Below are 23,580 nucleotides of genomic sequence, written 5' to 3' on the forward strand. Positions count from 1 at the left end.
AGTGAGTACATCGTGAGTCAGCCAGATCACTTCAGCCAGCGGTAACTGTCGTGCAGGAGACCAAACAGTCACTGTAATAATGAGTGACCCGCGGGGGGTGCGCACGTGGGCAGGACCGTCTTCTGACACAAGTCGAAATAGGCCTCTCCGGGGAGAGGAGGTGCAAGGAGCCACCTCAGAGAAGAGCCGGAGGGAGGCACCCGGGCCGAGGGAACAGCCAAGCAGGGAGGAACCTGGCATATCGGGGGGACACAGAGAAAGGCCAGGACGGCCAGAGCAGAGTGAGAAAACGAGGCCAGGACCAAAGGCCAGGTGGGAGCATGTCAGGCCTGACAGGTAGAAGGAGTGGGGTGATGGCCGGGGCTGTGATCTCAACCGAGGCCCAGGGTCCCCTTCCCAGCTCACTGGGTGTCGGCAGAAACCCAGCTCTTTGTGTTTGTAGGGCTGGGGCCCTCAGCACCTAGAAGCCACCACACATTCCCTGCCCTGTGGCCCTCCTCAACACAGCCGCCTGCTTCTTCAAGACCGACAGGAGAGCCTCTCTGCTGCTTCAAGTCCCTGACTTCTAGACCCTCTTCTAGAGGGTTCGCCTGATTAGGTCAGGCCCACCCAGGATAAGCTCTGTTGTGATTAACTCACAACCAAGTCACGTGGGACCAGAGTTATAGCTGCAAAACCCCTTCACCTTTTCCATACAGCACATTACAGTGACACCTACGTTCACGGGGAGGGGTCACACACACACATCCCCTACGTTCACGGGGAAGGGTCACAGGGCACACACACACACCCTACGGGGCAGCAATCTCGGGGCCACCTGGCACACTGCCCCGATGGCATTCCCACTCCAGCGGGGAAGCAAACCTTGACACGGGGCCGCAAAGGTGGCGGCCTCCCAACGGGGGCACCGTGGGCAAGCATCTCAGCTCCATCCCGGGCCGCCGGAGGGCCTGGCTGGGTGCCACGCGCACCGCTGCGTGCCGCCCAGAGTTCAGCTCGGCCTCCTCGCTGCTCACACATGCTCTCACACATTCTGTGACAACTGTCAGTGGCTTATTCATCGTTTCAGATTGCAACTTTCTGTTTTCCCAGACACCCACTTGAATACCCTGACATTTCTGTGCAGCCCATAACATTCTGTCAATTGTTTACATCTTCCTCGCACACCGATCGGCTTTTCGGTTACTTTCTTGGCCCTTCCCGGTCCTGGTGCCTGAGGCCTGCTGAGAGGCTCAGAGTCGCTCCCTCACCGTCCACACGGGCGGATCGTCAATGAAGTGTGCCACATCCCCGCGTCAGTCAGCCCCCGAGACGCAGCTTATACCCCAACCTCAGAGTGGAAGCTGCCTGCAAAAAAGGCAGCCCGCCTGAGCAGAAGTTTTTCCTCTGTCCTTTTCCAGTTTGTAGCTAAAGGCCCGTTCCCAGAAGCTGCAGGGGGACAGAACTGTCCCCAGGCTTTTCACCTGCCTTTCCATCTGCCCCGCGTCTGGCTCAGCAGCGGGACCTGCTAGCCAGCCCCCCGGGCCGCCACCCCGCCTCCCCTTCTGTTTGGACCGCCTTCACTGGCCCTTGGCGACCACACTTGCTCGCCGGTGCTCCGCCCTCCCCAACCCTGCTCCTGCAGCCCTTCCTTCCCCCCCACCGCCCCCCCCCACCCCCACACGCCGCAGAAGAGGGCTTCCGAAAACACAGCGCATCACTGCCCCGCAGACAACCTTAAAGGGCTTCCCGCTGCACTAAGAACGCACTCCCAACTTCCCTCTCTGGTCTACAAGGCCCGGCAAGACCTGTCGCCTGCTTACCTCCTGCCCCTTCGCAAGCCCTCCCACGTGCCAGCTACCGGCCACGCAGGTTTTCCTGCCGCTCCTCGGGTTCTCTTCCACGGCAGCGTGTGCGTGCACCTGCCCTTCTCGTCGCTCGCCACGTGGGAAAGTGAGACATTTTAGAATGAACGGCGCCGGGACAAACGGACAAGTGTCCGGAAACAAAACCCGACGTTTAGCTCCTGCGTGGCTGCTGCCAGACCTGCAGACGTAACAGTGAGCACAGGCTCCCTCGGCCATCCTCCACCTCCCCACCTCGGATGTTTGTTGCACAGTCAGTGTTGTGATTTTCAGTTATGTTCTTAATGTGTCTGTTTACTTTTGTTCCCTGCCTCCATGCTAGAAGGCAAGTCCCGGCCAGGCAGAAACCATGTTGCTGTGGCTCACCGTCACATCCCTGGTCGCTGCGCTGCCTGGCACCATGGCAGGTGCCCTGTGCAACGCGAGCTCGAAACACAGCTGTGTGATGAAAGAATGGACGAGTGCATGAAGGAATGCACGTTGGGACGAGTGCATGAATGAATGCACATTGGGGCGGGTGCATGAATGAATGCATGTTAATTCTGTAGTGTGAAAAATGCGAATCCGTTGTACGACCAGAAATGTAGGAGGCAGGAAGGAGGATCTCATCACGCTTTATGTTAGAATCTATTCTAAAGGTGTAATAGTTAAAACTGGGGCACTTTCAGCAAAGACTCTAAACAGAAATGAATGAATGGAATGGAATGGAAAGTCAAGTAAGCAGACATATCACAAATACTCAGACAGTTGTTTTTCAAATCAGCAGGAAAAAAAAAAAGAGATTATTTTAAAAATTGGATGGGACTGGGGCGCCTGGGTGGCTCAGTCGGTTAAGTGTCCGACTTCGGCTCAGGTCACGATCTCACTGTCCGTGGGTTCGAGCCCCGCGTCGGGCTCTGTGCTGACTGCTCAGAGCCTGGAGCCTGTTTCAGATTCTGTGTCTCCCTCTCTCTCTGACCCTCCCCCGTTCATACTCTGTCTCTCTCTGTCTCAAAAATAAATAAATGTTAAAAAAAAAATTTTTTTTAATTAAAAAAAAAAATTGGATGGGACAGCTAACTAACAACAAAGAGAAAAATAAGCTAGAGCCCTATTTCTTTACGAAGAAAGAAATACATTTGAAGGACTAAACATTTGAATGGTAAATTAAGCCATGATATTGTAGAATAAAATTTCTGTTAATTAACAATGTAATTTCAGGATAAATAAATCCTAAGTATGACACTAGAAAAAACATTGATATATCTGACCATGTGAAAATGAACAAGTCAAACTTACAAGTAACAGTTGTGTTGGGGCGCCTGGGTGGCTCAGTTGGTTGGGCGACTTGACTTCGGCTCAGGTTATGATCTTACTATTCGTGAGTTCGAGCCCCGCATCGGGCTCTGTGCCAACAGCTCAGAGCCTGGAGCCTGTTTCGGATTCTGTGTCTCCCCCTCTCTCTACCCATCATGCTCTGTTTCTCTCTGTCTCTCAATAATAAATAAACATTTAAAAAAAATTTTTTTAAAAAACAATTGTAGCAGGACTTCAGCCGCGATGGAGAAGAGATACCAGCAATCTCTTGCCCCCATAAAACAAATACAAAACTGGACAAAGTCATCAAATACAAACTGTTAGGGATTCTGGGATTTGACCAAAGATAAACGACTAATTGGAAGTGGGTCTCCACGAAAACCTGCTAGAACTTTGAGTCAGTGCAAGTCTGTGGCTTTCTTCCTTGGGGCTTCCCCCATCCACCTTCCCACATCAGTCAGCACTATAATTTTCTCAGGACAAAGCTGGCTGTGAAAACCATCATCCATCATCCCTTCTGACAAAGGGGGCTGACCTGTTTTGGAGTGGAAGGCAAACCTGTACCTGGTGTATTGTCAGTAAAAGTGCAAACTCAGGCGGGACCTGAGTGTCTGACTCTTGATTTCAGCTCAGGTCATGATCTCACGGTTTGTGAGTTCGAGCCCCACATCTGGCTCTGCACTGACAGTGTGGATCCTGTTTGGGATTCTCTCTCTCCCTCTCTCTCTCTTCCCCTCTGCTGCTTATAGTTGTCCTCTCTCTCTCTCTCTCTCTCTTCCTCTCTCTCTCTCTCTCTCAAAATAAATAAATAAACAATTAAAACAATTTTTAAGTGCAAACTCAGAAGGAAATTAATGGGGGAATAAACACAGATTTGTTCATATAAGGTTGCAGCCCCACTTGAGATGACGGGTGAAATGGCCAAAAATTTAATGAGGAAGGTACTGGAAGAGCCAAATAAGCTACCCACACATCCGTGGCTGCCTGAAGAACCACTGGCATGTGCAGGTAAGACTCAAGAGAACGCAGAAGAAATGAAAACTAAACCTTAAGACAAAGGTGAAAACTGCCTAGCCATGAAATACACTCCCTGACCTAAGTACAAATCACTCAGCAGAGTGTGGTGTAGAGAAGAGCCCAAGACATGTGAGGTCATCTTCCTAATCATTGGCTGACTACGAATCGACACAGATCCAGTGGCTACTCTGGGAAGCCAAGCTAAAAAACAAAAATAAGAATTTAAAAAACAGGGCACCTGGGTGACTCAGTCAGTTAAGCATCTGACTTCGGCTCAGGTCACGATCTTGTGGTTCATGAGTTCGAGCCCCACATACAGCTCTGTGCTGACAGCTCAGAGCTTGGACCCTGCTTCAGACTCGGTGTCTCCCTCTCTCTCTGCCTCTCTTCTCTCTCTCTCTCTCTCTCTCTCTCTCTCTCTCAAAAAAATGAATAAACATTTAAAAAATTTAAAAACTAAGCAGGTACATCTGGCTACACATGCTTAGAAGACAGATTCTACCAATTAAGTTCAGACAAGTTATTAAAGAAAAAAACCTTCAGGATAAAAACCCCAATCCAGAGTTGCTACAATAAATTTTTACAATGTCCAGTTCTCAATCAAAAGATCACAAGACATGTCAAAAAATAGGAAAGCATGAACTATACTCAGAATAAATAAGAATCATTATAACTAATGATGAGTTGGCCCAGATGTTGAATTTGGATTTAGCAAAGACTTCAAAGCAGCTATTATAATAAATATGTTCAAAGAATTAAAGAACACTATGTTTCAAGAATTAAAGGGAAAACCTGTTTCACACCATATGCAAATACTAACTGAAAAATGGACCAGCAACCTAAAAATAAGAGCAAAACCATAAAAGTCTTAGAAGAAAACACAGGGGAAATCTTCATGATCTTGAACTTCATGACCTTGAATTCTCAGATAAGACACCAAAGGCATGAGCAGCAAAAGAAAAAATAAATAAATAGATACACCCACCTGGCAGGGGAGATTCCATGATCAGGAAGGTGGTTTTCCCAGGGCAAGGCTTACCCAGTGCACTTCAGATATGCTGACCCTTATAATTGTCCCAAATGTGGGAAACTTGACTGCATAATTTGGGGTCGTGGGGGCTGCATTTGTGCTCTCTCAGAAAAAAAAAAAAATAGGTAAATTGAACTTCATAAAAATTAAATATTTTTGTACATTAAAGGGGAGTATGAAGAAAGTAAAAAGGCAACCTACAAAATGGGAGAAAATATTTGCAAATCATATATCTAATAATATTCTAGCATTCAGAATATATAAAGAACTCTTACAGCTCAACAGAAAATGAGGTAACACTTCACATTTCACATAAAAATTAAGATGAATTGGCAAGGATGTAGAGAAATTAGAATCTTCATACATTGTTGATGATAATGTAATATGGTACAGCCACTGTGGAAAATCGTTGGTGATTCCCCAAAAGGCTACATCTAGAATTACCATATGACCCAGCATTTTCCACTGTTAGGAGTATACTCCAAAGAATTGAAAACACATACACAAACAAACACATGGGCATGCACGGTCATAGTTATAATAGTTACAATAATAAAAAGGTGGAAACAACCCAAATGTCCATCAATGAATGAATGGATAACAAACTGTGAGATATATATATGTGTGTGTGTGTGTGTATATATATATATATATATATATATACATATATATACACAATGAAATATCTCTCAGCCACAAAGAGAAATGAAATATAATATGGATGAACCTCAAAAAAATTATGCTCAAAGAAACCATATACAAAATATTGTGTATGATTGCATTTATATGAAATTCCCAGAATAAGTAAATTAATAGAAACATAATACAGATTGGTGGTTACCAGGGACTAGGTTGGAAGCAACCACATAATGGGTACAAAACTTCTTTTTGGAGTGATGAAATGTTTTGTAATAACACTGTAAGTGTACTAAATGCCAATGAATTGTATATTTTAAAATAGTTAATTTTACATATGTGAGTATCATAGTTAACTTTACATATGTGAGTATCATCTCAATAAAAATTTGTTTTGATGAATTAAAGGAAAATACGATGACTCAAACCAAGAACCAAAAGAGAGAATATAAAATTTTTTTAAATAATAGAATAAAAATGAAAGAAAATTCTATAGTGAAAAGTACAATAATCAAATGAATATTCACCAAATGGGCTCAATATCACATCTGAGATGGCAGAATAAAAAATCAGCAAACTTGAAAATAGCAAAATAGAACTTACCCAACATGAAGAACAAAGAAATTTTTTAATATAGACAGAAAGACTTGTAGGACATCAAGCATGCCAACAGACACAGAATGGGAATTCAAAACTTGAGAAGAGAGAGAGATACAGACAAAAGAATATTCAAAGAAATAAGTTCCAAAAAGTTCCCAAAAAGTCAAAAAGTTTCCAAACTTGATGAAAAAGATCAATCTACAGATGCAAGAAACTTATAACAAATATAGGATAAGTATACTGTATTAAGCCTGTTGAAAGACAAAACATTTTGAAAGTATCAAAGTAAAATGACTCTGCGTGTAGAGAGGAATAACAAAATGAGTAACAGCTAACTTTGTCTCCAAAACAATGGAAGCCAGAGGGCAGTGAAGCCAAAAGGCACATATTCAAAGTGCTAAGGGGAAAATTAAAGCTGTCAATCAAGAATTCTATATCCAGCAAAATAATGCTTCAAAAATGAAAGCAAACTAAATGTATTCTTAGATAAACACTAAGAAAGTTTGTTGGTAGCTGACCTGCCAAAATACTAAAAGATGTTCTTCAGGATGAAAGGAAATGATTTAAAAAAAATTTTTTTCAACGTTTATTTATTTTTGGGGGGACAGAGAGAGACAGAGCATGAACGGGGGAGGGGCAGAGAGAGAGGGAGACACAGAATCGGAAACAGGCTCCAGGCTCTGAGCCATCAGCCCAGAGCCTGACGCGGGGCTCGAACTCACGGACCGCGAGATCGTGACCTGGCTGAAGTCGGACGCTTAACCGACTGCGCCATCCAGGCGCCCCTGAAAGGAAATGATTTTAGATGGTAATTCAAATCTATAGGAAGAAATGCGGAGTCCAGAATAATGAATATAGCCTAAAATAAATTGTGATACCTCAATACGTGTATTTTAAAGCCATAGAGCAACCACTATTGAAAAAAGTACAGAGTGTAAAAAAAAAAAAACAGAGGAGGGGCACCTGGGCGGCTCAGTCAGTTAAGTGTCTGACTTCAGCTCAGGTCGTGATCCCACGGTTTGTGGGTTTGAGCCCCACATCAGGCTCTATGCTGACAGCTCAGAGCCTGCTTCAGATTATGTCTCTGGCTCTCTCTTCCCTCCTCCACTTGTGCTCTCTCTCTCTGTCTCTAAAATAAATAAACATTTAAAAAAAAATTTTTAAACAGAGGAATAAAAATGATACACTAAGATGCTAATTTAACACAAAATAATGCAATAGAGTAGGGACAAAAATATATATGAGACATTGAAAAGTAATAGCAAAATGGAAGATGTAAATCCAACCTCATCAATAATCATATTAATATGAAAGAGCTAAATTCTAAACAAAAGGCAGCGATTTTCTGATTGAATTTTTAAAGCAAGATTCTATTATATTCTATATATAAGAGACATACTTTAAACTCAAAAATACAAATATGCCAAAGTAAAAGAATAGAGAAAGATATCGCATGTAAACAATACAATTAAAGTGACTATGTTAATTCAAGCAAAATCTCTTTGAAGACAAGATATGTTCCTAGAGAAAAAGAGACATTTCATAATGATAAAAAGGTTTACTACATCAGGAAGGTATAAAAGTTGTAAATGTGTATGAATCTAATAATGGAGCCTCCAAACACAAGAAGAAAAACCTGACAGAATTGAAAAAAGAAATAGAGAATTCAGTAATTATAGTTGGATATTTCAATAATTCACTCTAAATAATAGAATAACAGGACAGAAAAATCAGAAGCAACAAGGAAGAGTGGGTGGAAGGATTACAAAGAACCACTAAATTTTTGAAGGTTACAGAAACGCTTATTACCTTGAATGTGATTCTTCGATATTTATACACATGTCAAAATATCAAATTGCTTGTTTTAAATATGTGCAGCTTATTACACATCAATTATGTTTCAGTAAAGCTATGAAAATGTGTAGAATGCAAGTAATAAACAGTGGTAAACTCACAGTATTAAAAGTTCATAATAAAGAGAAGAAAGACCTCAAATACAGACTCCAAGTTTCCACCTTAAGAAACTAGGAAAGAAGAGCAAATTAAACCCAAATCAAGAAGAAGAAAGAAAATAATAAATGTTAGAGCATAAATCAAGGAAAAGGAAAAAGAGAAAAACATTAAAAAATCAGTGGAATAAAAAGCTGACTCTTTAAAAAGATTAACAAACTTGATAAACCATTATCAAGACAGGCCAATTAGAAGAGAGACAATACACACATTACCAAAGAATTTAAAAGGTTTCATAACTACCAAACCTATAAAAGTTAAAAGGATTACAAAGACAGACTATGAACAACTTTATGCCAACAAAGTTAAGCAACTTAGATAAAATGAACAAATTCCTAAGACAGACACAAATTACCAAAACTGACTGAAGAAGAGAAAATCTAAAAAGAACTATAACAAGTAAAAAATTGAATTAATAATTTAAATATCTCACAAGTAAAAGGTTGGACCCAGATGGCTACATTAATGAATTCTACCAATATTAAAGAAACAATACCAACCTATACCAAATCTTGCAGAAAATATAGGAAGAGGAAACATTTCAAACTCATTCTTTGAAGCCAGTATTACATTGATATCAAGGTCAGAAAAAAAAAATCACAAGAAAAAAAAAAAACTAAAGATCAATATTACTAATAAAAGTATAAAAAACTCTTGGTGGAAATTAATATTAATTAATCCTTGATTAACTGATCTACATTTTTAAAGGATTATTATACAACGTTTCAAGTGGTATATATCCCAGGAAGACAAGATTGGTTTAACATCTGAAAATCAATGAATATTAATAAAATAAAGGAACAAAAACCCAATTTCTTCAATTTGACAAAATCCACATTCATGTATGATAATCACAGTCAATAAACCAGGAATAGAAGGAAACTTCCTTAATCCCAATGAAGGCATCTATGAAAACCTATAGCTGATGTCATAATGAGTGATGAAAAACTTCATGATTTCTCCCTAAGAGCTGGAATAAGGCAAAGATGTCTACTGCTACTTCTACTCACCATTGCAGCAGACTAGCCAATGCAATAAAGCAAGAAAAGAAAAATTAAATGCATATAGATTGGGAAGGAAGGAGTAAATCTCTTTCAGGAAAACATTAAAAGCTACTAGAACTAATAAAATAGCTCACCAAAGTCACAGGATCCAAGATCAATATACAAAATCAACTGTATTTCTATATACTAGCAATAAAAAATCCAAAATAAAATTTTAAAAAACCTTCATTCATAATAGTATCACAACAAGTACTTAGGAATAAACAAAGAAGTGCAAGATTTGCACACTGGAACTATAAAACTATTACTACAAAACGTGGACCCTGAAAACTACAAATCATTATGTGAAACAACATGAAGGGTCCTCAATATCATTATGGTGAGATGATGATAGACACAAAAGACTACGTGTTGTATGATTCCATTTAAATGGACCTTATAGAAAATGCAAATCTAGTGCTAGATAGTGTGTCAGTGGTCATCTGGGACTGAAAGCTGGGGATGAGGATTTGATTGCAAATAGTCATGTGTGATAGAAATGTTCTAAAGCTGGATTGTGATTATTTTTTTAATGTTTTATTTTTATTTTTGAGAGAAAGAGAGAGAGAGAGAGAGAGACAATGTGGGCAGGGGAGAGGCAGAGGGAGAGGGAGATACAGAATCCAAAGCAGCCTCCAGGCTCTGAGCTGTCGGCACAGAGCTTGATGCGGGGCTCGAACCCACAAACTGTGAGATCATGACCTGAGTTGAAGTTGGACGCTCAACCGACTGAGCCACACAGGTGCCCCCTGGCTTGTGATTATTTTTGTACAACTCTGCGCATTTACTGAAACCCATTGGAATTGTACACTTACAATCTCCAGATGCTACAGTATATAAACTATACCGCAATAGGATGTTAAACATTTTTTTAAATTATTGTGACACTTCCACTTTTGACAATGGTAGAATAGTTTATTTGTTCTACAGTCTCTCCACCAACAAGAAAAACTAGGTGGTGTATTAAAAAATGAAAACTAAGGAAACACAAAGCTAACAAAATAGTGAAGAATTACTAAGCCATGACCAGTGGGAAACGGAGGCCCAGAGAGCAATCAGAGATTGTGGCCCACGACTCAGCAAGATGGGATAGAAGAACCAGCTTTCAAAAGGTTGTTTCCAAAACTGACAGTAAGTCAAGAAAGAAAAAAAATACATGAGTTGGAAAGTAAGTAGTTGTGGATACAGAAAATCCAAAAGAATCTGCAAATTGGTAAAAATGAACACATGAATTCAGCAACATCGCTACATTCGAGATAAAAAATGTTGCTTTTTTATTTCTAAGTCACAAAGATAAAACAAAATTAATAAACATCCTTTACAACAAACCTCAATAAAAGTAAATATCAAATGTAATAAGTCTAATAAAAAGGTGACAAGCTCCATATAAAAAGCTAAGATACATTGTTGATAAAAATTTACAAAAGCTGGGGATATTTCATGTTCATAGATTAGAAATTCCGTTTTTTAGAAATGTCAATCTTCCCCCAAAATGCATATCTAGTGCAATCCCAATAAAAAATTCAACCCTGGGGCGCCTGGGTGGCGCAGTCGGTTAAGCGTCCGACTTCCGCCAGGTCACGATCTTGCGGTCCGCGAGTTCGAGCCCCGCGTCGGGCTCTGGGCTGATGGCTCAGAGCCTGGAGCCTGTTTCCGATTCTGTGTCTCCCTCTCTCTCTGCCCCTTGCCCATTCATGCTCTGTCTCTCTCTGTCCCAAAAATAAATAAACGTTGAAAAAAAAAAAATTCAACCATGTTAGTTTTTCTGTTGTTTTAGAAGCTGGACAAGCTGGTTGTATTCATTTTCTATCACCATGAAACAAGTTACCACACAATCAGAGGCTTTAAAAAGCACATGCTCATTATCTCACATTCTGTGAGAATCAGAAGTCCAGGCACAACTTAGCTGGGCCTTTGTTCAGGGTCTCACAAGGATCCAGTCTAAGTGCTGGCCAGGATGTGTCCTCATCTGGAGATCAGGGTTCTCTTCCAAGCTCACTAGAGGCTGCCTAATTTCCTGCCACATGTTTTTCTCTATAGTCAGTTCATATAATAGCAGGTTGTTTCTTCAAGGCCAAGAGAAGAGCCTTTCTACTTTCTGCTAGCAACACCAGAGGTTCCTGGGTGGCTCAGTTGATTAAGCATCCAACTCTTGATTTCGGCTCAAATCATGATCTCACAGTTCATGAGATCAAGGCCCGCGTCAGGCTCTGCGCTGACAGTGTGGAACCTGCTTGCGATTCTCTCTCTCTCTGCTCTCTCTGCCTCTCCCCCACTCATATGTGTGCACTCTCTATCAAAAATAAATTTTTAAAAAATTTTTAAAAAGACTGTGTTATGTGTGTAGGTATTTCCTAATCATGGGGGTGACACCCCATCACCTTTGCCATATTTTATTGACCACAGTCAAGCAGAGGAGATTGTACAGGGTGTGAACATCACAAGCAAGATCTTGGGGCCATTTTAGGATTCTTCCCACCATTCCAATCCTAAAATGTATTTGAAAATGCAAATAGAGAAGACAGTCTTAAAGAATAAAGGGAAGAAAAACTTCCTCTACTGGATATCAAGATATCATTATAAAGCTACACTAACTGAAACAGCATGGCCTTGGTTCAAGGACAGATCAATTAATCAAGAGAACAAAATAAGGGGCGCCTGGGTGGCGCAGTCGGTTAAGCGTCCGACTTCAGCCAGGTCACGATCTCGCGGTCCGGGAGTTCGAGCCCCGCGTCAGGCTCTGGGCTGATGGCTCAGAGCCTGGAGCCTGTTTCCGATTCTGTGTCTCCCTCTCTCTCTGCCCCTCCCCCGTTCATGCTCTGTCTCTCTCTGTCCCAAAAATAAATAAACTTTGAAAAAAAAAATTAAAAAAAAAAAAAAAAAGAGAACAAAATAAAGAACATGCATGGATCCATGCTTTTAGAAATCTTTGTTTTGTGGGAAAACGGTACTTCAGAGTCATAGGGAGATGGCAATATAACCACTCGATATTTATTAAGGAAAACAATTAATGCCTACCTCATACGATCCACCAAAAGCAATTCCCAGAGGAGTGTAGATCTAGATAGAAGGCAAGCCGATAAAGCTTGATGAAAAACAATAGAAGAGAGTGTCTTTAGGACCTCACGGTAGATTTTACTACATTAAAACAAGAAATTCTGTTAATCAAAATGCACCAAAAGGGGAGAAAACCAATAGATGATGAGAAGGTATCTGTCATACATAACACTAACAGAGAACTGTTAACCAAAAGCACAGAGCTATAAGAAAAAGGAAAGCCAGAATAGACATGACCAGGCTCTTACAACAGAGGATATCCAAATGGCCAATAAACATGTGAAAATGTGTCCTACCTCATCAGTCATCTAGGCAATGCTAGTTAAAACCACAAGGAGATACCGCTAGACACACACCTCGATGACTAGAATTTAAAAATTAAAAAAAAAACTAACAATACTATGTTTTGTTGGGGATATGGAACAACAGGAACACTCATACACTCTGAGCGGGGTATAAATTGCACAACCATTTTGGAAAAATGGTTGTACAATATATACCCAAGCTGAATTCACCCATGCTTTTGCACCATTTTAGTTACACACCCAAAAGAAATGCACACGTATGGGCACCAAGAGACACATACAAGAATACTGATGGGCACATCAGCCCTTGCACCAAAAACTGGAAGTTATCTAAATGTCCAATCCACAGAATAATGGAAATATATATTGTGGCATAGTAAGAAAAAAAAAAAAGGAAACCTGCAGAGCAATGAAAAGGAAGGATCTACATCTACAAACCCAACAACACTGAAAAGAACACAGTGCATGGTCTCATTCTATAAAGTTCAAAAACCTAACAAAACTGAAGGTGCTTAGGGATACACGCTTGAGTGGCAAACTGTAAAACAAAACAAGGAACTTCATGCCATAAAAGTTAATATAGCGTTTTGTTTTGCTTTGCTTTGCTTTTGCTGGAGAAGAGAGGGCAATGAGCAGGAAGAAACATGGGAAGGTTTCAGATCACCGGCTTGGATGGCAGCTACATGGGTTTTCACGTGGGATTATTACTGAGCTGCATGTTTCTACTCAGTGTACTTTTCTGTATGTGTGCTCTATCTAGCAATAACATAGTTTTGATAACATTAAATAAAAACATATTGCAACATAAATTTTTTTTTAACTTGTGGGACTCCTGAGTGGCTCAGTTGGTTGAGTGTCCGACTCTTGATTTCATCTCAGGTCATGATCCCAGGGTCGTGGGATCGAGCTCCACATCAGGCTCCATGCTGGGCATCAGGCTTTCTCTCCCTCTGCCCCTGTCCCCTGTTCACGTGCTCTCTCCCTCTCTCTCTCTCTCTCTCAAATTTAAAAACAAAAATTTATGCTTGTAAAACATAACATTTTTTACAAATCACATGGGAAAATAATTGCCAAATAAAAGACAGGAATTCACAAAACTAGAAACACAAGGGTCAATGAACATTTTAAATAGTCCACCTCTTCGAAATCAAAGAAAGTTTATTATACAATAATAATGTCCAACCAGAAGGCATAATAGGCAACTATTAACCATTAAAAATAATGTTATAATCATCATGATTTTGACTGTGACCAAAATCCTAATCATGACATAGTGAGTGAATATATAATATATATTACAAAAGAATTTGAGCATAGCAAGGGAAGCCATTGACGTATTAAATGAAAAGTCCACATAATAGAACTGAATACAAACTGTGGTTCATTTCTTTTTTTTTTTTTTTTAATTTTTTTTTTTCAACGTTTATTTATTTTTGGGACAGAGAGAGACAGAGCATGAACGGGGGAGGGGCAGAGAGAGAGGGAGACACAGAATCGGAAACAGGCTCCAGGCTCCGAGCCATCAGCCCAGAGCCTGACGCGGGGCTCGAACTCACGGACCGCGAGATCGTGACCTGGCTGAAGTCGGACGCCCAACCGACTGCGCCACCCAGGCGCCCCATAACTGTGGTTCATTTCTAAACAGAAATCTAGACGTGGCTATATCTCTATGTCTAGGAAACACGTGCATAGGAAACATTTCCTATGTGCATAAGAAACAATGGAATGATGCACTTCAAAAGGTTGAGTTCCCATCTCTGAATGCTGAGATTACAGATGATTTTAATTTTATAATTTTCTTTAGGTGCGTGTTCTAAATTTTTCATCGTGAGCGTGCATAATCAAGAATGTTGATTTTTAAGGAGACCAAGGATCACAGAACATCAGCGGAGAAGCTGTGGGGGCAGGGCAGGTGGCAAAAGTGGATGTTGCTTCCCGCCCCTCTTCATCCAACACCCATTTACCCCATATGTCGGCAGGGAGGATCCTTTTTAATAAGATAGATTAATACCTCACCTGTCTGGCTAACATAGATGGTTCATCAAAGAGATAATTCCTTGGCCAAATCACAGTGCTCAGGAGTAGCATACGCGGAGACCTCCGATGGAGTCCCCAGGCCCAGCCCAGAACGCCAGTGGGGAGCAGGGTGAGGATTTCCATGAATGACCCCTATGGGTGGGGTCGGTAAACATGGCAACCACAAACCCGGAACAAAGTTGGAGTGGAGGCACTCAGTTACAATAAGTAAAATCTCCCGGTATTTTGTTGTTCCTCCTTCACGGCCACTCATCAGATTTTTTTTTTTTATTTTTTATTGAAGTATAATTAACATTCAATGTTATATTAGCTTCAGGCGTACAATAGAGTGGTCCAACATGTCTGTACCTTACTCAGAAACTTCACTCTCTCTTTCTTGCCCAGTGAGCAGTAGGAGCTGGCCAGCTGTGCCCTGAGACCCCTTGCAGACAGAAGCAGAGAGTAGGAGAGGGCCCGGTGGGGAGCAGGGGGGAGGGGGAGTGCGGCAGGGACGTCTCTGGCAGCTTCTCCCAGTGTCAGATGGACGCTCGGAATGTCTGAGCCCCAGAAAGATTATGGGAAAGAGAACAGGGCTCCCCAGCTTCCCTCCCCCACAATGCATAATTAAAACTCTAAATAGTAAACATGCATTAAGTTCAAGGGAGTCCAAAAAGGGTACCAGATTTTTCCCCATGAGGTCCATTCCGAGTTTTAAAGTTATCAAATTTGCTTTTCCCCTTCCTGCCCTGCTCTGAGGGGTCTCAGGCACGTTGCCCAGTCGTGACACTGCCACGGGCTTATCTCCCACCGCCCCTTCGAGAAAGCTTCTCAGTTCAGCTTTTCTTCACAACCTACATCATTCCAGAAACTCATCAGAAAAAGTGGGCACATTCTTAAAATATTCCAAGTAAGGGAGCCCAGACACCCCAGCACGGCACTCCAGCACTCCGTCACCGATGTATTTGCATTTAAGCAGACACGAGCAGTAAGTCAGTCACCTGCCGGAGGAATCTAAGGACTAGAAATCAGGGTGTTCTTGTTTGTTACTGTTTTCTTTGGGTTTTATTCTTAGAACTCACATGTTCTTAAAAGTGGGAAGTTGTCTGGGATGGCTGGGCTTCTTCAGGCTAAATGTTAGGCAGAGATGGTTGTGTTAGCTCACTTGGCCAGAGCATATGCCCTTGACGAAGAGGCAGACTGGGACTCAGGGCAGCCCGGGCACCTGCAGAGGTAGAATGCTCAGGACAATCGTCCAGCCATTAATGGGCACTGACCACATCAGCAAACACCTCTTCCCTTTGAAAACACCCACCTAGCACTGAATGGTAGAAATGCCTTCCCCGCAGCCTGCTGTGCCAGTGTGGACGCAGCCTTAGGACCAGTCATTCCTTTAATCCAGCTGCAGTGAAGTGCTCCTGTGGCCCTGACAATATTCTCTCACGCACCAAAGGAAGTGAATAATAATTAAAGAGCCCTTTGGACAATATCCTTCTATCTGAGGAATCATATACTCAAATAATCTAATTTATAAAACCTCTTCGCCACCTTACTACCCAGGTTCCGTTTTCTTTTGCATATATTGTCACCACTCAACTAATGATGGATAGAGGGAATTAATACATGGTTGATTGCATCTCATAAAGGCACTTGGACGCATTTAAGATCCCGGCGTCTTTTTTTCTTTCCAGCACCTTCTAACGTTATGTGGTCTCAGAACATATATGTAAGACACACGCTGATATTAAAAGCTGCATTCTATATAGCCTAATAAAAAGGAGGCCACATCAAAAGCCGGAGTTAACATCTAACAGGGACTATAATCATTTAAGGGATGGAAGGAGCTGGTGTAAGGTTGATCCACCACACAGCCTTCGTTTCACTCACTGCCTCTGTCCCTGAGGACAAAGCTGAACAGCCAGGGGACAATGGCAGGGTTGCAGGTACTGTGGAGACGTGAGGTCTCTACGGCAGCATACATGTTGTCCTCACTTGGCCTAGCTATTTCTGAGAATATGAACAAATGCAGGCAGCGATAAAAGACACTCGGTATATCTTGGGAGGCTTCTAGAAGCAAAGGAGGAACGTGGTATTCGGGGCCTGTGTCAATAGCATTCCCGAGTCAGCCACTCAGCCTCGTGTCCGGAGCCTGTTAAGCAGAACCTAGGTTGTCGGGTGATGTAGAAATGAGTTGGGATGGCCCGTTTGGAGGCAGAAGAGTGGGGTGGCCACGTGCTTGGGCTATACAGAAGACCTCCTGTTGGGGGGGGGGGCAGTGCACAGACCAAAGCCTGGCTCTACCATGCCCTTGCCATGTGACCTTGGGCACGTTACCAACCTCTGAGAGTCCCACTCCCCGCAGTGTGACGGGGGACCCAATAACAGCCCCTCGGCCCCTTGCCTCCTAGGATTTTTGTGAGGAGTCACGGAGTTAGTCCGTGCACATCAGCACATGATCAATCCTCATTATTAGGGCAAAGAATAAATTTGACATCATCTTAAACCACCATTTCCCAAACTCTATTCCAGGGAACAATGAGGAGGGTAAGAGGTGCTTCACAGAGGGAACAAAACCTTACCTGGTCGGTTAAGGGAGGTAAAGAAAGTTGACCCGGTCTCTCCTTCTCCCCAGCTGTAACAAGTGGCAGTGGTGAGTATCTCACCACTGACCGCCATTCCCTGAACACAATTTGGGAATGGCGAGCTAAACAAGACTGCAGATGTCCAGCCCGTGCAAGAAGCTTCTAGGGCTGGACTTCTGTCAAGAGCTTTAGCGTGTGGCCAAAGCAGAAGCAGGAACATGTCCGGGATGACCCTGGAGCCACCTTCAGACTCTGAAGTGGCAAAGTGCAGGGCTCTGCTCAGATGAAGAAACACACTCGAAAAGGAAGCCTGAGTGCAAGGAAAAGATCTTCAAAGATTGCTCAGGATGTCAGGTGAGGAATGGAAATGGTACAGACTTGACATTTGTTTTGATCTCTCAGGGGGAGCACAGTTTTGAAGGTATTTGTAGCCAGTGATGATTTTTTTTTAAGCTGTGGATTTTCCTACATGGCTCTCAAACTAAGCTCCACTTCCTCCGTGGAATCCTCAGGCTCACCCCCGCCGCTCAGGAGACCTGCACAAAATCCCAGATGGGGAGCCCAGGGACCGGGTGGGTCTCTGGCACAACAATCGAGCCCCTTTCTCCACCCTCGGGCCTTAAACATCAGCTAGTTTTGCTAAGTGGGAACCCTACGGCACTTGCCAGATGCTGTGACAGACAAAAGAAAACCACTATGGCCCACAAGCCATCTTGTTCTCTTCTCCAGGAAATTGTGTCTCACCCAAAGCGACCAAACCCAACTTGACCACAGCCGGGGGACACAGGAGGCTCAGGATGACTTCGGGCCATCCTGAAACCCACCTGAACACTTTCAAAGCATAAAATCGTACCAGCCCAAAGGCATCCACTTAAAAGCAGGCATATCCCTGAAGGTCTAAAAATGCCTGTGACGATAATAGCTTTGTTTTATTGAGTATTATGGATAACGGGACTATTTATAGGAGCCCGTTGACTGGTTTTAAAGTACAAGTCTCTCTATTTAACAAAAGCACATTAAGTACTAAATGCGATGCACCATGCCGTCTCACTAATTTATATTAAACAGCCTCTCTGTCTTTTAAACATCATACTGGAAAGCAAAATTAGACACAGGAAGACACGCTTCCTGTCCGAGCAATCCGGGTGCATTTTCTAGGAGATCCCCCAAATTCACCTAAGTCAGACTCGAAGACGTGCCTGGGATGAGCTCGAGCCTAAGCCCCCCGACGCTCCACAAAGCTAAGGCAATCGTTCGACAACCCAAGTTTTAAATGATGAGAAGGGCAAATCCTGACAAGCGGGAAAGGTGACACCTCAACTCCCAACGTTTCCCCAGATGAAGCCAATACGATCCTAAGGAGGCCTTTTCTTTTCAAGGAAACACGTCTTCCTCGAGAAGAGCCGTGCAGCCGATTAAGACATTTCCCAAGCATCTGCTAACCTACTTACAGGCATCATTGCTCCCTTGGGCCTTGGGACCCCTCCACCTTCCTGAACGGAGTAGCTGAATAGGTAAATGGGTTATATCAGGCCAGGAAATCAATGTGTATACTGTGTTCTCAGCCACAGATGAGCATGTCGAAGCCATTTTATTATAGCTCTAGGAGCCGTATTGATCCAGCTGTAACTACTCGGAGGTGGCCAGCAATCCAATGAGGATGCATCCTTCTGTCCATCCAGCCGCCTCTTTCCCCAAGTAGTGCTTGGAGAGTAAGTGTTTGCAGATTGGATTAATTTAATGTTTGCTTAATCAAAACTGACTGCCCTGGAACTTAAATGCTATTAATTACTAAGAGAATCCAGAACTAATCCTCTAACACCGTGAGGCCAGGGAGAAAGAGCAGCTCTGTGGAGAAGGGGGCACCCTTAAGGAAATTCTGTGTGTCATGCTTTACAGATGTTCATTTCATCTCCTTCTCCACTTCCACCACCACCGTCCTCCCAGCCTCTTTCCCCCACAGCCTGCTAGAAAATACCTGCCACTTTCATTACCCTTCTTTGTGGTGCAGATGGCACGTGCTTTCCAAGTGCCGGCTGGACGCAGAGCCCCAGACGCTGACGTCGTGCAGTATTCGCCGGGTCCTGGTCAAAAGCCGCCCACCGTACCCTGTTGTCAGTCTAATTAGTGACGGAGGTGGATCTTTCCCAGAGCCCTTCTGGGACACTGGCTGTGCCTTATCCATCTGTGACCTCACCAGCACCTGCCACTGAGCCTGGTACATCACAGGCATCCACAGGTGTTGGCCGAACTGAGTTTGGGGAGGAGACAACGGTCCCTGCTCTGCTGACACCTCTCCAGGCACAGCATTTCCGGGGCACCTCCATCAAATCCTCCACCTTCCCTGCCCTCAGAAAGGCAGGAAAGTGTCCTTGGCACCAAAATCCAGTGCCTAGTTTGCTTACGGACTGAAGCCCACCGCAGGAGAGATGTGAGAGGGTGTGCCTGCCCCCAAACCTATCCCACTGCTTTGCAAAAGGGTGGCCATGAACCTCAAAACACCACGCAGCTCCGTCAGAGGGCTAGCACGCCCCGGGAGGGATCCTGCGAACGCCCAAAACGCGCGCGTTCCTCCAGCAATACCCGGAGCTTTTAACGAAAATCCCCTGCATCTGCACTCTGACCACCAGCACGCCACGTCTCTCGAACACCCTCACCGTTGGGAGCAGGTGGCCCCACAGTCCACCACATCCGTGTATTGTGGACAGAAAGCCTGCTCCTCTTCAAATAGAGCAAGCCTGGGGATCAGGCACCTTAAAGCAGAAAGCCTTCCTCCAGTAGTAAGGCATCTCGGCATCCCGCTGGGGGGCTTGCCACAATTATTACAGGGGTCACCAGCTCATGTGCCTGCACGGCAGAGTAAATGACCAAAGGAAAGGAAGTAGGGCGTATGCAGCACAGAGTGGTGAGTCCACAGGAAATCACGGAGTACCTTCTCCAGGAAGGGCCACCGGCACGGGGCTCTTGCTGGCTGTCTCCTTGCAGAACACAGGCTCAGTGTGCACAAGTCTGCCTTCCGTGTGACCTCCCCCGACTGTGAAATGCTGGCGACCAGTGCAATTTAAGAACCTACACAGGTAATCCAAGCAAGGTCTGCAGCATAGTTAATAGCGTTGTGCCCTTGTCAATTCCTGGTTTTGACAATGCACCGTGGTCACATGAGATCTCGTCGTTGGGGGAAGCTGGCGTAAGAATTCACAGGGACTGACACTGCCGTTTTTAGGCTTTTTGTGCGTCTTAGATTATTTCAGAATAAAAAGCTAAACACACACAGAGTGCAATCCAAAACTGCATGCCTCAGCATGACACAGGTTTTCTCCTTTAAGTTTCTTGACATCCCGTGATCAAGTCCAAAGAGGCTAGGGGCAGCTGGGCCTCACAGGCAGGTGAGAGAAGGTCCCAAAGACCTGATATGTGAGCCCCACTTCTGGTCAGCTAACCTGTTGACCCCTTGATGGAACCTGCCATAGATTCAGCTCACGAAACTCCCTCCCGTGGAGCCGTTTCCAGATTTCTAAAATTAAGTCACCACGGCTCCACACAACGCCTACTAATTCATATGCATTTTGCACAAATAATTCTTATTTGATGAATAGAGCACCAGACTTACAATTCAGCCACGGTGTGGTAAATTACACTGGCCAGATTAACTGTATAGCGAACACGTCTCAAAACAATGATTTCACTTCAAGCTAAGGAGGAACAAGTGCCCTTTCCTTCATTTCTAAATTACATTTTCAATCATAAATATTGAAAATTATGTTTCTGATCACTGCTGTCACCCTGTGAGTACTGGCACACGAGCCCCACAGACACACGGGTTTTTACAAAAGGAAAGCAAGGGCCATTAGAACACCCAAACCACTTTGAGTTTTAAAGGGCTCCTTCCCCCAGCCCGCAAGATCATGAAAAGATGGCACCCTTTGGAGCTTGTCGAGGCAGAGCCTGGCGGTCCTGTTGGCACATCGGTTGTTAAACATGTGAAATGATTACTCTGGGTGCATTTTACCCACTATTATGCATGAGCTATTTCAAGTGGTTCACAGGTAGGCACCGTATAGCCATTACCCCAGAGATGCGGGCAGGCAAACAGCCTACCTTCCCCATGGTAGACCCCTAAAACATCTGAGCTACAGGCAAAGAAACCTTTTTAATGCACAACGTGGGCTAGCAGCCTTATCTTCCTCTCAAATAGTAACAACAGTCAAGGCTCTAAGGATGGAGAGAGCCTTCAAAGGAAGAAAGACTGGGATGCTATGCCTGCTTCTCTAGAATGGCAGGAAAGGGTCAGAGCTGGCCCCAGGGTTCTGGCTTGGGGAAGGGAAGAAACGCAGGACTGAGAAACAAGAGTCAGTTTAAGAGATGGTGGAGCCCGAGCTCACTTAGTTGCAGGTATTTGGAAATGAGCAGGAAAACAGTTTACCTACAGAGAAGAAACTAAGTATTGCCTTCAACCAAGGACTATATCCTTCAAGACATGCACCCAGGGGCCTCTAGATACAAACAACATTGGGTTTAACTCTTCTCTGGGTCCTCACACGTGCCAAGCGTGTGGATGAATCATCAACAGATTCTATCTGTCTTTCCCTCCCACTCACCTGCATCCAAAGCGTACTGGCCAACGGGCCAAACCAAGGCAAAACTAAGCTATGGCAAAGTCACACATGGAATCTTTCGTATCACAAAGATACACCCAGTAATACATTCCTTGCATTCCTGAACTGCAGAAGCCACCACCACCAAAGGTAGAAGTCTATCATTTTGAAGGATAAAGGTTTTTTGAGCATCAAGTTTTATAGACCCAACATGGCCGTCTTTGGAACGTAGCTCTCCCGTGGCTTGCCGTATTTCTTGGTGGTCACAGGGCTAGTACGGGGGCCAAGGGTTTTTTGCTGCAAGCAGGTGCCAGAGAGTTAATGCTCCCAGGACAGCGCTCTGCCAATGGCATAGAAGTTGGTGGGTTAACACTCAGCCATCTCCCCACTCAGTGAGAACACCTCTCGGGCTTGTTTTATACTCTCCTGGAGTTCCTATCTGACTGAGCCCCCACTGCCCAAAGCAGAAACCTGCTCATTAACCTAGCCCACATCGGCTTCCCTCTCTTCCCTTTCCAGGCCAGAGACCAGGACTAACAACCTCCTCTATCAGCCAGAGTTCTCCAGAGAAACAAAACTAATAGGATATGTATGTATATATGGAGAGAGAAATTTATCGGCTTGTGGTATGGGTGCTGGCCAGTTCAAAATCTACAGGGTGGGCTGACAGGCTGGAGACTCAGGAAATACCCAGTGCTGCAGTTCAAGTTCAAAGGTCACCTGTTGGCAAAATTCTTTCTTGCTTGGGGGAGCTCGGTCTTTTGTTGCACCCAAGGCCTTCAACTGATTGGATGAGGCCCACCCACACTATGAATGGTAATCTGCTTTATGTAAATTCCACACATTTAAATAGTAAAGATCCAGAAACATCTGGAATAATTTTTTTAATGTTGGTTTATTTTTGAGAGAGAGACAGAGCACGAGTGGGGGAGAGGCAGAGAGAGAGAGAAAGACACAGAAGTCGAAGCGGCCTCCAGGCTCCGAGCTGTCAGCACAGAGCCCGACACGGGGCTCCAACTCACGAGCAGTGCGATCATGACCTGAGCCCAAGTCGGACACCTTACCAACCGAGCTACCCAGGCGCCCCCAGAAAAACGTTTGAGCAAATATTTGGGCACTTTGCCCAGCCAAGTGAACACATAAAATTAACCATCACACCTCCCTTCCCTACCTCTACCTGCCAGTGTGTCCTGGAATCACCAGTCGAATAAACAGCTTGCACTCCCATTCTTGTTAATGAGGTCGGCTTTGGGGGAAATCCATCTTGAAGACATTGTATTTTTTGGCAAACTAGGATTTGGGGGGGTGGTGGGGGGAATGAAAGTTTATAAATTGTCAGACCTCTGTCAAAAGCCCGGTGTTCCATGAAGGAGCCCGGCCCCCTGTTTGGGAACTACCGAGTCACAGGTGGTGGAGTTCAGTGCCTAGAAAGGCCCCGGCAACCTCTGAGGGAATATAAACACAGATGTTTCCAAAGTCACCCATCAAAGGGGCGCCTGGGTGGCTCAGTTGGTTGAGCGGCCGACTTCGGCTCAGGTCATGATCTCGCGGT

At 44.0% G+C, this 23,580-nt stretch overlaps 1 long non-coding RNA gene and 1 other non-coding gene across 2 annotated transcripts in view; one reads left to right on the forward strand and one right to left on the reverse strand.

Annotated features, from left to right (window-relative positions):
- The window catches only part of LOC125153151 (uncharacterized), a 64,682-nt gene that overhangs the window by 23,911 nt on the left and 17,191 nt on the right, over positions 1-23,580 (reverse strand). The gene's annotated exons all lie outside the window — the stretch shown is intronic.
- Positions 5,135-5,297, forward strand: LOC125153839 (U1 spliceosomal RNA). The gene has a single exon (XR_007147589.1). It is a non-coding gene; the product is annotated as a U1 spliceosomal RNA (small nuclear RNA).

This window comes from Prionailurus viverrinus, chromosome E2, assembly GCF_022837055.1.
Source record: "Prionailurus viverrinus isolate Anna chromosome E2, UM_Priviv_1.0, whole genome shotgun sequence".
Classification (NCBI taxonomy): Eukaryota; Metazoa; Chordata; class Mammalia; order Carnivora; family Felidae; genus Prionailurus; species Prionailurus viverrinus.